We start from the raw sequence: 14,035 nt of genomic DNA, 5'->3' as shown, positions 1-14,035 counted from the left end.
ACCGAAAAAGTCTCAAGGCTCGGGCCTGCTACGGTAGTCCCTTCTTCCTTCTCCTCTCGATTTCGGCGCTCAAGGCGGCCGGGTGGGCGTGCATTCATCCAGGCAGAGGGAGCCGGCGGCGAAAGCAGCCTCCGGCTCCCTCTGCCTGGATGAATGCACGGCCCCCGACGGCAGTGAATGAATGCCCGTGCGATTTCAGCGCTCAAGGCGGCCGGGTGGGCGTGCATTCATCCAGGCAGAGGGAGCCGGCGGCGAAAGCGGCCACCGGCTCCCTCTGCCTGGATGAATGCACGGCCCCTGACGGCAGTGAATGAATGCCCATGCGATTTCGGCGCTCAAGGCGTGACGTCACTACGCTTGACGTCACGGCATGTGACTGCCTTGAGCGCCGAAATCGCATGGGCATTCATTCACTGCCGTCAGGGGCCGTGCATTCATCCAGGCAGAGGGAGCCGGAGGCCGCTTTCGCCGCCGGCTCCCTCTGCCTGGATGAATGCACGCCCACCCGGCCGCCTTGAGCGCTGAAATCGCACGGGCATTCATTCACTGCCGTCGGGGGCCGTGCATTCATCCAGGCAGAGGGAGCCAGAGGCTGCTTTCGCCACCGGCTCCCTCTGCCTGGATGAATGCACGCCCACCCGGCCGCCTTGAGCGCCGAAATCGGGAGGAGAGGAGAAAGGAGAAGGGAGAAGGGACTACCGTAGCAGGCCCGAGCCTTGCTACTTTTTCGGTTTTTTGTTTTTTTTTGCTTCGGGAGGAGGGGACAGGACTGGGGCTGCACCGGAGACCGGACGGGGCCTTGAGCGCCGAAATCGCACGGGCATTCATTCACTGCCGGCGGGGGCCGTGCATTCATCCAGGCAGAGGGAGCCGGAGGCCGCTTTCGCCGCCGGCTCCCTCTGCCTGGATGAATGCACGCCCACCTGGCCGCGGCCTGGATCGAACACGCGCCCACCCGCCCGCCGGCTCCCACCGCGGCCTGGATCCAACGCGCGCCCACCCGCTCGCTGGCTCCCGCTGCCTGGATGAACGGGCGCCCATCCGCCCGCCGGCTCCCGCCGCCGCCTCGATGACCGCACGCCTGGGGGATTCGGAAAGTGACAGGTATTTATACATATATATAAACAACTTACGCTGCAATGTTTTTTACACTTTACGGTTTTACCCCCATTTTTTACACTTTATTCCCGTTTTAATTTTCGAACACCACACTGACACCAAGTAGAGGGTAGGCAGTAAACTAACAGGTTAAGGACGCGGCAAAATAGCCGGTTACAAAGGAGATAATCTGAGCGTGCGTCACAGTATCGGAGGGGAATAGCTAATTCCTTCATTATACAGCTAATTCGTTCATTTACATATCATATACATGCTGCGTGCGGAAAGGGTTATGCGTCTGTTTTAAGAAGCGCTAAGGACGCGTGAAACTGGAGACTGTATCGCTGGATCGCCTTACGCGTCCGAATTGTGCGCTCCCAGCACGTTACAGACGGGAAATTCTTCAACCGCACATTACAGTATCGACCTGTAGGTCAGGAAACCTGACACACATCTTTCACCAGTGAAGTTTTGCGACATGGCAGCCGGCGGAACAAACCCTAGCACACACCCTCGCCACCGGCTGGCAGTTTACACAGGTAGCCGGGGAGGAGCACGGTGGGGGACCGTTCTTATTTTCTGCCGCGCGTTTTTCACAGGGGGGGGGGCCACTGATTCTCCACATCTCCCGAGAGGGGGGCTGTAGCGTGGGTTGCTCTATTTCACCGGGTTGGGGGGGGGGGCCAGGAAGGTGTGCTTGCATATTTAAACTATTCTTTGCTGGTGCTGTTCATTTGGGGTAAAAAACAAAACAAAACACACAAACTGTTACCTTTACTGCTCTGTTCTGTTCTGTTTTTTCAACTTAACCAGGCTCAGCCACAGCAACGTGTGAACCGATTGCTTTCAAATTTGGACACAAGCTTCCCCTCACATACGGCAAGGTTATTCTACACTTACGTTACATATAAGAACATAAGAAAATGCCATACTGGGTCAGACCAAAGGTCCATCAAGCCCAGCATCCTGTTTCCAACAGTGGCCAATCCAGGCCATAAGAACCTGGCAAGTACCCAAAAACTAAGTCTATTCCATGTTACCATTGCTAATGGCAGTGGCTATTCTCTAAGTGAACTTAATAGCAGGTAATGGACTTCTCATCCAAGAACTTATCCAATCCTTTTTTAAACACAGCTCTACTAACTGCACTGACCATATCCTCTGGTAACAAATTCCAGAGTTTAATTGTGTGTTGAGTAAAAAAGAACTTTCTCCGATTAGTTTTAAATGTGCCCCATGCTAACTTCATGGAGTGCCCCCTAGTCTTTCTACTATCCGAAAGAGTAAATAACCGATTCACATCTACCCGTTCTAGACCTCTCATGATTTTAAACACCTCTATCATATCCCCCCTCAGTCGTCTCTTCTCCAAGCTGAAAAGTCCTAACCTCTTTAGTCTTTCCTCGTAGGGAAGTTGTTCCATTCCCCTTATCATTTTGGTAGCCCTTCTCTGTACATATATGTCACACCGGGGGCTGGTAAAAAAGTTTTAAAATTTGGTTCCACAAAACAGCGACATCTGCTGGACGTAAGCGCAAGGTCTTACACCTTGCACAAACGCTCACACCCCACACACACACGTGACCAATGTTTGGGATTCACACACCCTCCGACCAGACACAAATCCACCCTCCTCACACACCCCTGCACACATGCCAATTGTACTTACTTCACACACCCTCTCAAAACACACAAAAACCCACAAAATTCCAGCATGCTACACCAGGAGGCCACTCACATGCCACATGTTTGCTATTCCCACACCCTACGAACGCACACAAAAACACCCTCCTCACACCCCCCACACCCATGACTTTTTTACTTACTGCCCACACCCTCAGAACGCACGCAAAATGGCAGAATAGTTCGGGCTGCTCCAGTGGGGGGGGGGGGGGCAACACCGCTCCGTGACACATCGCATACACTATGGCCGTCGGCTGCCAGCAATCAAAATGGCGCCGACGGCTCTGTCCCTTACTAGGACACTCAGGAACGCCAATGGCGGCAGTAGCCCATGTGACATAGTAAGGGCGAGGGCCCGTCGACGCCATTTTCTGGACTGGCAACTGGCGCACCTTCGCCCTTACTATCTGAGTGAGACGACCGCTCCCATTGCTCCACGCCACTGACAGAGTAAGTTCTAACAGCCGTCGGAGACAGTTTCAGTGCTGGCTGCCGAGGGCCCGGCGCCAATACTTCCATGCCGGAACGAATGCCCGCTCCACCGACTACCATTTTTGACAGGTATCGGCAGGCCTGCAGGGGGGGGTGTGGGGATGTTATTGCGTCCATGTTGGGGGGTGGGGGGCAGGGGGCGGTTATCCCCATTCTCTTTTCTTTCTTTTCCACTTAACCTGGCTCTGCCACTGCAACGCGTGGCCGGGTACGGCTAGTACTGTATAATTATTATAGCTACAAAGCAGCACTTCCTGTTCAGGAGTTCATGCACGCAATGTATCTTAAACCACATACTAGCTGAGCCTTAGCATAGAACATATAAAGACTCGAGGACAGTTTTCTTTCTTTTCTAGTGAATTTATTGCTCTTTGAACATGCGCTGGAAACTCACATCCTCCTTTCATCCACAGAGTAATGGTGGTGGTAGTGCAAGCTTCCCCAACTCTGTCCTGCCAATGTCCATTAAATGACGCTCTGGACGTCTCCACTTTGATGGTAACTTGCCTCTGAAGGGACATCTGTAGAGATAAGAGAACATAAGAACATAAGAACATGCCATACTGGGTGAGACCAAGGGTCCATCAAGCCCAGCTTTCTGTTTCCAACAGTGGCCAATCCAGGCCATAAGAACCTGGCAAGTACCCAAAAACTAAGTCTATTCCATGTTACCGTTGCTAGTAATAGCGGTGGTTATTATCTAAGTCAACTTAATTAATAGTAGGTAATGGACTTCTCCTCCAATAACTTATCCAATCCTTTTTTAAACAGGAAACAGTCTCCAATGCCTCTGCCATCTTTGACCTTTCTGCTGACACCTCTCAGTCTGTGCCAATTCTGATGAACATAAGAAATTGCCATACTGGGTCAGACCATGCGATAAGAACACCTGTACACTTGGAACTGTACTGAGAATGCCAACTCATTTCACATAGGCCACCAAACAGCTTTCAGATGGGAAGGACTTCTAGTCACTACTGCTCTGACCTGTGAATCCAATTCCAGTTCCCTAAAGTTAGCAAGTCCCCTTCCTTTTGTTTTAATAAGTTTTAGTCTGGCCCTTATTTGTATACAGATCTTCTTTTCAGTTCTTATAATGCATTTACTGTACAATAATGTTATTGAAATTGTATTTTCTAACAGATTACAAAACACATCATGATCACGATCATCATCATCATCTATTTATTAACGCTCTTCCAGCGAGTGAGTGCAGAGTGGGTTACAAAGTAACAAAGGCCAGCAAGGACTGTCATACAGAAAACCAAAAGCAGGGAATACCTAACACAAGGAGTGCAGAAATTAAAAAACAAACAGTAACCATGGCCATCAGGGAGCGTATTAAGAGAATGACAATCAGGAATTACAAGCATAAGGGGAGCATGAGGCAGAGCTAACAGTAACAATGGGTCAACTAAACATAGAAACATAGAAATAATGGCAGAAGAAGACCAAACGGTCCATCCAGTCTGCTGGCAAGCTTTCACTTTTTTTTTTACCCATACTTATCTGTTACTCTTGTCCGTTGTAAGTGACTTTTTTGTTCTATTTCCCTTCCACCCCTGCCATTGATCTATTTCCCTTCCATCCCCGCCATCGATCTATTTCCCTTCCACCCCCGCCATCGATGTAGTTAGCAGTGCTGGAGCTGCATCTAAGTGAAGTATCTAGCTAATTGTTTAGGGGTAGTAACCACCTCATAGCAAGCTATTCCCATGCATGTTTATCCAGCCTATGCAACTCAGTCCTTGTTGGTTGTTGTCTGAATATAAATCATCTTTTCATCATTCCCCCTGCCGTTAAAGCAGAGAGCTATGCTGGATATCATTGAAAGTGAAGTATCAGGCTTATTTGGTTTGGGGTAGTAACCGCCGTATCAAGCAAGCTACTCCCCTGCTTTTTTGTGGATGCAAATCCTTTTTTCACATTTTCTCTTGTCGTTGAAGCATAGAGCAATGTTGGCGTCGCATTAACCGTGTGTATGTTTATTGAATTAGGATATTAATCTCCAGGTAGTAGCCATCGTTCCCGCAAGCCGCCCCCATGCCGCTTCACTTCATTCACATCCTCTAGATTTTATGGATCCACAGTGTTTATCCCACACCTCTTTGAACTCCTTCACAGTTTTGGTCTTCACCACTTCCTCCGGAAGGGTGTTCCAGGCATCCACCACCCTCTCCCTGAAGAAATACTTCCTGACATTGGTTCTGAGTCTTCCTCCCTGGAGTTTTAAATCATGACCCCTGGTTCTGCTGATTTTTTGGCAACGGAAAAGGTTTGTCATTGACTTTGGATCATTAAAACTTCTCAAGTATCTGAAAGTCTGTATCAAATCACCTCTGCTCCTCCTTTCCTCCAGGGTGTACATATTTAGATTCTTCAATCTCCCCTCATAAGTCATTTGATGAAGACCCTCCACCTTTTCGGTCGCCCTTCTCTGTACCGCCTCCATCCTGTCTCTGTCCCTTTGGAGATATGGTCTCCAGAACTGAACACAGTACTCCAGGTGAGGCCTCACCAAGGACCTGTACAAGGGGATAATCACATGCCTTTTCTTACTCGATATTCCTCTCTCTATGCAGCCCAGCATTCTTCTGGCTTTAGCTATCGCCTTGCCTCTTTGTTTCGCCGACTTCAGATCATTAGACACTATCACCCCCAGGTCTCTCTCCTGTTCCATGCACATCAGCCCTTCTCCCCCCATCGAATACAGTTCTTTTGGATTTCCACACCCCATATGCATGACTCTGCACTTCTTGGCGTTGAATCTCAGCTGCCATATCTTCAACCACTCTTCCAGTTTCCTTAAATCCCGTCTCATTCTATCCACTCCTTCTGGCGTGTCCACTCTGTTGCAGATCTTAGTGTCATCCGCAAAAAGACAAGCCTTACCTTCTATCCCATCCGCAATGTCGCTCACAAAGATATTGAACAGGACTGGTCCCAACACCAATCCCTGCAGCACTCCACTCAACACAGCTCTCTCTTCAGAGTAAGTTCCATTCACCACCACACATTGTCTTCTGTCCGTCAACCAGTTTGTAATCCAGGCCACCACCTTGGCACTTACTCCTAAGTTTCTCATTTTATTCACCAGTCTCCTGTGCGGGACCATGTCAAAAGCTTTGCTGAAGTCCAAGTAGATCATCTACTTGACTCTCAACCAGATATTTGCGGCATCACAGAAACCTGGCTGAAACCCACAGACATTACACTAATCAACCAATTACCCACTCAGCTATATGATGTTTTCTCAATTCCTAGATCAAAAAAGAGAAAAGGCGGACTTATGCCAGCTGCAAAAAAAGAATTTAGATTAACCTTACAAAGCACCAAACTCAACTCGAAAATTGAATGCGCCCTATTTAACTCCAAACAGCTTCAGATCTGCCTACTTTACGCCCCGCCTGGTCTTCTGGAATCTGACCCTTCACCTCTAGTAGAGTATATTGCAAAATATATTAAAGCCGACACCCCAGCCATCATAATGGGAGATTTCAACCTCCACATGGATATGATCCCACTCTCCAACAACTGCGAAGCCCTGCTTTCAGCCCTCAAGGCTCTGGGTTTCACACAAATCGTTAACAGTCCAACACACAAGGCTGGCCACACGCTGGACCTCATATTCATAAATTCAGGCCTCACTCAACCCTCCTCACCTCAATGCACCCATATTCCATGGTCAGACCACCGGATGATCACTACTGAGCTTGTTATCAAGGAAAACCCAGCTCCTACCTTCTCCAAAACCAAGATTCAATACAGAAAATCCTGCACCTTAGAGGAACTAAGATCCCATCTCTCGACAGAACTTGCCAATCTGGATTTCACAGACATAGACAAAGCTATTGCCTCCTGGCACAATATCACAAATAAGGTAGCAGAAAAAATTTGCCCTTTAAAAACAAAAGAGCTAGACCCTCTCACCTTGAAAAAAAAACCTTGGTTCACACAGGAATTGAGAAAAATCAAACTAGAACTAAGATGTAAAGAACACTTATGGAGAAAGATACCATCCACTGAGAACCTAACTGAGTATAAAACCCTCATGCACAACTACAGAAATAATATCCTCCGTACAAAAAGAGGCTATTATGCCAACAAAATCTACAATTTCCTCTATGACGCCAAAGCACTGTTCTCCTACGTCACTGAGCTCACAAAACCCAACTCCCCAATCATCCCTGATGACCAGGCGCTCTCGAGGTGCACAGAACTTGCACAATTCTTTGAAAATAAAATCCTTAAACTAATAGCTCCACTGTCATCTTTGAACACAGGAACACCTTCACTCTTCTCTCCTAGCCTAGACCAGAATCCACAATTAAATTCTTTCGAACCCACTACCTCTCTCAAAATCGAATCCATGCTCAAAAAGATGAAACCATCTACCCACCCTATTGACTCTATTCCCTCTAAATTATTGCTCACCATTCCTGAAATTATCTCCAAGCCTCTAGCAGGGATTATCAACTGTTCTCTAACTCAAGGATCTGTACCGGACACACTGAAACTATCCACCCTCAAGCCTCTTCTCAAGAAACCCAACTTGAACCCAATAGACCCGGCTAATTTTCGCCCCATTGCCAACTTGCCATTTGTAGCCAAACTCATGGAGAAAATAGTGAACAGACAATTATCAGAATACCTTGAGGAAAATAAGATTCTTGCTCCAGCACAATATGGTTTCCGTAAATCCCTCAACACGGAATCCCTTCTTATTTCGCTGACGGATAGAATCTACACAGGCCTTGAAAAAAAGACCCCTTATTTGCTGGCTCTACTCGACATATCCGCGGCCTTTGACACGGTGAAGCACTCCATCCTCATCAAACGTCTATCAGACATTGGTTTATCAGGAACAGCCTTAGATGGATTCAAGTCTTTTCTCGATAATAGAATATTCAAGGTTAGAGTAAATAATATAGATTCACACCCTGTCAAAGCCACTCTTGGAGTCCCTCAAGGATCCTCGTTATCTCCAACTTTATTTAACATCTATCTTCTACCCCTCTGCCAACTCCTTACTAACTTAAAGGTTACGTATTACATTTACGCTGACGATGTACAAATTTTGATACCAATCTCAGAATCAATAGAAAAAACATTCAATTTTTGGAACAACTGCCTACAATCCATAAACACACTCCTCACCAGCCTTAATTTAGTACTTAACACTGCAAAAACCGAACTACTGCTCATCACCCAGGATGAAAACCCACTTTCAACTCAACTGAACTCGACCCCACATGTAAGAGACCTAGGAGTAACCATAGACAATTGGCTGAATTTAAAAAAATTCGTCAATAATACTACAAAGGAATGTTTTTACAAATTACATATATTTAAAATTTGAAACCTCTTCTCCACTTCCAGGACTTCCGTACAGTCCTCCAAGCTATCCTATTTTCAAAAATTGACTACTGCAACTCCATTCTAATCGGCCTTCCAGCAATCACGACAAAGCCATTACAAATGCTACAGAACTCTGCAGCCAGGAACCTTACCAATACCGGCAGAGGTGAACACATCATTCCTATACTTAAGAGTCTTCACTGGCTCCCCATTAAGTTCAGAATTATATACAAAGTGCTAACTATAATACACAAAACCATCCACTCACAAACCACACTCGAATTAACCTGCCCTCTCCGATCTCAATCTGCCTCCAGACCCATTAGAACAATGTATTTAGGCACCCTTTATATACCCCCTGCTAAGTCCTCAATGAAGAAACGTGCCTTCTCGATTGCTGGTCCCAATCACTGTAACAATCTGCCTTCGGACCTGCGCCTAGAACCATGCCTGCGGACATTCAAGAAGAATCTGAAAACCTGGCTCTTCACCAAAGCCTTCACTTAAATTCCCATACTACCTATAAAGTACCAGACTACCTATAATGCACCATGTTCAATGTATACCCATTCATTAATTGTTCTCTGTAAAAATTCCAATGCTTAATTTCATAATATTTCTGTATTTAATGTACACCATTTTTATTAACTGTGCACTGTTGATTGTTTACTGTTCTATGTACACCATGTATATGGTAATTCTAATGCTGGTTATCTGTAAACCGAAGCGATATGTACTAGTACATGATCTTCGGTATATAAAAGTCTTTAAATAAATAAAGAAATAAATAAATAAATAAATAAATAAATAGATAGATGACTTCGAGCGCTCTTCCTCGATTCAATTCCTTAGTTACCAGTCAAAAAAGTCAATCAGATTTGTCTGACAGGATCTTCCCCTGGTGAATCCATGCTGCCTCTGGTCCAGCAATTCTTCTGACTGTAGATAGTTCACTATTCTTTCTTTCAACAGTGACTCCATTACTTTTCCCACCACCGAGGTAAGATAACACTGGTCTACATTTGAAAAACCATTTTCTGCTGACCAAATTATTTTTGCTGATTATACCCAAATGAAAAGTGCTGATTCAAAATATGAAGTCAAAAAATATGCAAAACGTCAAATTTTTTCACAAATGAGAAATGTTTGATTAAAGATTATAAAGTCGAATATCAAGGGTAATAAGAAGTTCTGAAGAAGCAATAGCACGTAATATATTTCTTTCATACAAAAAATGAGTCTATCGTCTAACCAAGAGAGCAATAGTTGTATAAATTTTAATTGTTAGGGAGAAATTTTCTCATTTTGGATGCTCTGGAATAGTTATGAGACTTTTTCTCTGACCTTTAGTCCACTGTCTCAGGTTTTCAACACATGTCCTGCACACTTTATGTCACCCAGTTTAACCCTGAAATATGCATGATAAGCTTTTTGTACAAAGTCAGATATATTTGTCCTTTGTTTGGGTGTTGTAAAACAACCACAAATGTAACAGAATATATCAGGATCATTCCATCACTATCCACGAACTATTCGAGTGTTGGATGACATATTCAACAAAAAGATTTAACAGAGTTAAATTTGCTGCGACTTCTTAGCTTCTTGAATGACTGAATGCTGCCGTTGGTTTTCACACTGCTTATATAGCCATAAAATGCCGACATCAGCAGTTTTAAACTGTTCAATAAACAGTCTTCCTATTGTTTTTACCGATTGCGTATTCAGCATGTCTTCCTGCGCATTAATTATCTTTTTGCGTATTCAGCATATCTGAATAATAATGTTACGTTATTGCTAGAAGAGTTCATGAGTAGATAGCATTTTGCGGAAAAACCGGACGTGATTGGAGGAAACGGATATGATTTTTGGATTCAGCACACTAAAATACATAAAGGGGCGGATTTTCAGAGCCCTGCTCGCCTAAATCCGCCCAAAACCGGGCGGATTTAGGCGAGCAGGGCCCTGCGCGCCGGTAAGCCTATTTTACATAGGCCTACCGGCGCGCGCAGAGCCCCGGGACTCGCGTAAGTCCCGGGGTTCTCCGAGGGGGGCATGTCGGGGGCGTGTCGGGGGGCGGGCCCGAACCGCGCGGCGTTTAGGGGGCGTGCCGGGAGCGTTTCGGGGGCGGGCCTGGAGGCGTGGTTACGGCCCGGGGCGGCCCGGGGGCGTGGCCGCGCACTCCGGACCCGCCCCCAGGTCGCGTCCCGGCGCGCAGGAGGCCCGCTGATGCGCGGGGATTTACGCCTCCCTCTGGGAGGTGTAAATCCCCCGACAAAGGTAAGGGGGGGGCTTAGACAGGGCCGGGTGGGTGGGTTAGGTAGGGGAAGGGAGGGGAAGGTGAGGAGAGGGCAAAAGGAAGTTCCCTTCGAGGCCGCTCCGATTTCGGAGCGGCCTTGGAGGGAACGGGGGTAGGCTGCGCGGCTCGGCGCGCACCGGCTATACAGAATTGATAGCCTTGCGCGCGCCGATCCAGGATTTTAGTGGATACGCGCGGCTCCGCGCGTATCTACTAAAATCCAGCGTACTTTTGCTTGCGCCTGATGTGCCAGCAAAAGTAGGCCTATTCGCATAGTTTGAAAATCTACCCCAAAGATCACATGTTATCCTGTAGTCAGCAAAATTGATGTAGACCAGTGTAATCAAACAATACCACTGTTGACATTATCATCAAGTTTTACATCAAAGGACTACCAGAACAGCATATTTTCTTCTATGAATTCACAATGTATTTCTTGGGGAAAGTTGGCAGAATAGCAGGCTAGCAAGATAAGGAGTGAGTCAGCGGTAGGATATGACCTCCACAGCAGAGGTTCCAGCAGAGTCAAGGTAGCCCGATTGGATTGGCAAGCAGAGAATAGGTAAAATCTGGCATAGACAGTAAGAGTGGCAGCAGCAGAGTACCTCTGGTCCAGCAGGTGTGGTGGTCAGCTAGACAACATATCGCTAGGTCTTAAAGGCAACCAAAATGATAAAAGGCAACCAAAATGATAAAAGGCCTTTCCGGACACCGAATGAATCCTAACTCACCACTAACCAACTTCCGGTCATTACCCTTACGCAGAAAACTATAACATTGTAAATGACATAACCTAGTAAACTCCATTAATTCTGTAAATGCATTCTGTTAAAGTTTGGTAAATGTATTATGTTAAATTCCTATCGCCTTTCTCTGCTCCTAGTTGTACATTTCCCTGTTTTATTGTAACTGCAATTGTTTTCGCTTTGCACCTGTTACTTGTTCTTTTATTGTAACCTATTATCACACCCCCCTATTTATTGTAAACCGGCATGATGTGATACCTATTACGAATGCCGGTATAGAAAAAAACTTAAATAAATAAATAAATAAATAAATAAATAAATAAAGGGATGCCGACGCTATGTGTCACCGTTATAATGTGGCCAGTCGTGGCTTAGGAAACAGCCAAGAGGAATAAGGAGGCAATGAGAAAACAAATAGAAAGCAAATCCACCTTGAGTTCTGGTAGCACTCAGACATTAAACATAACAGGTCTTTGCATAAATTAGATTCCTGTATGCTGCCCGGGACCTCTCTAACCCTTCTGGGCCCTGACTCCTTATAGTATGGTGAGGGGAGTCTCCCTTCACCCAGAATCCCTTGCAGGGCTGATCTTTAAGGAGGACTGGACCAGATAGTTATTGCCGGTTCCTTAAAGTGATTTGAGGGAGTTTCCTGTATACTCCCTCACATTCACATAAAATGTGAGATACTCTCCAGTAAATCACCAAAGGATATTAGCAACACATCAGCAACACAATGCCAAGATGCTATAAAAGTAAAGCTCAGCCAAGCATTTGTCATTTCAGCTGAAGTTCATCCAAATAGAGATTCAGTGCAGTACATCCCTAATAATGATGGCAGAGAAGCACAAAAACAAGTCAGTGATGCTGTTTTTGACAAAACCAGTGTTTCAATCATTATACCTCAGGATACTTTCACATCCACCAAGAACCATTTCATGATATTTCTATTTTGCTTCCTTTAAAGGGAACTAAATATATTCAGAGGCTACTTCACAAATCCTGGCCATTTAGTTTGCAGTTGATCCCATGACAAAGTCGTTTCCATTCAATCTGACTCATCTACATCTACCACATCATGGGATTCAGTAAGAAAAGGAGAAGTCTTGATTACATCATTGATTTGTTTGTTGCTGCTTCCTCCTAAGATATCAAGGTCCCCAATTGTTTTGCTTTGTGCTATACAAGTTGAAGGTTAATGTTTGAGGACTGTGGTTGTCTTAATGCAACACTCCAGGTTATTTTCATAAATTGACTAGCTTTACAGTGCAAAATGTTACCACATCTAAAATTGTTGCTTGGGCCAGATACATTACACTAGCCAAGATACCATATATTTGTCACATAATTTGCATAGATTATTAAAATATTGATGTATTTAATGTTTCAAATTATACATTAATGCGTCATCCTTGAATGATGACCACTACACTCCCCCATTCTCAGCCCAGGAGTTGTGAACATGTCCAAATCTTTTTTAAATTCAGCTATACTACTAGCCTTGACTATATCCTCCAGCAACAAATTCTATGGTTTAATGATGTGTTGACTGAAAAAAACACTTACTTTCATCTGCTGCCAGTTTAATGGAGTGTCCCCTAGTTCTAGTAATATTTGAAAATATTAAATACACTTTCCCTATTATACATTATATTGTTTCTTGTGTTCTGGAAATTTTTTATTTATGTCCACAACAATCTGGAGTTTGGGAATCATCACATATTGCAGTTTAGGGATGTCAATGACTCTCTTTTATATCCCATATTAAAACTACATAGAATCGAATGGCATTAACACTTGAATCTTGAGGTTGAACTGAAGTTAAACATAGAAGCATGGTGACAGATAAAGACAATATGGCTCATCCACATCTACTGTTCCACTTTATAGTCCCTTTCTTGTCCTCCGAGATCCTCTGTGCTTGACTCATCTTTTTTGGAATTCTAATACTGTCCTCGTCTCCACCATCTCCACACTGAGGCTGCTCCATACATCTACCACCTTTTAGTAAAGAAATATTTCCTTAGATTACTCCTGAGTCTACCCTTTTTCACCTTCATCCCATGACCTCTCATTCTAGAGCCTGTTTTCCATTGAAAGAGGCCCGCCTCCTGTGTATTTATTCTATGGCTACAGCCTGTCCCACCTTTCCTTTAGGATATACATGTTTAAAACTTTAAATCTTACCCATACATTTTATGATGAAGACCATTGATCATTTTAGTAGCTGCCCTCTTGAATGACTTCATCGTTTTGAAGGTATGGTCTCCAGAATTGTACACAGTACTCCAAATGAGGCCTTGCCACTTTTACGGAGGTGATATTGCCTCCTTTTTCCTGTTGGCTATTCCTCTCCCTATGC

At 45.0% G+C, this 14,035-nt stretch overlaps 1 protein-coding gene across 1 annotated transcript in view; it reads right to left on the bottom strand.

Annotated features, from left to right (window-relative positions):
* Nucleotides 1–14,035, bottom strand: part of GPR88 (G protein-coupled receptor 88) — a 164,240-nt gene that overhangs the window by 2,748 nt on the left and 147,457 nt on the right. The window contains exon 2 of the mRNA XM_029618973.1: nucleotides 3,668–3,794. The gene's annotated coding sequence lies outside the window, so the exon portion shown is untranslated. The remainder of the gene's footprint in view (nucleotides 1–3,667; nucleotides 3,795–14,035) is intronic.

This window comes from Rhinatrema bivittatum, chromosome 10 (assembly GCF_901001135.1).
Source record: "Rhinatrema bivittatum chromosome 10, aRhiBiv1.1, whole genome shotgun sequence".
NCBI lineage: Eukaryota > Metazoa > Chordata > Amphibia > Gymnophiona > Rhinatrematidae > Rhinatrema > Rhinatrema bivittatum.
The sequence above is the reverse complement of the archived record's forward strand: the minus strand, read 5'-3'. Positions and strand labels throughout refer to the sequence as shown.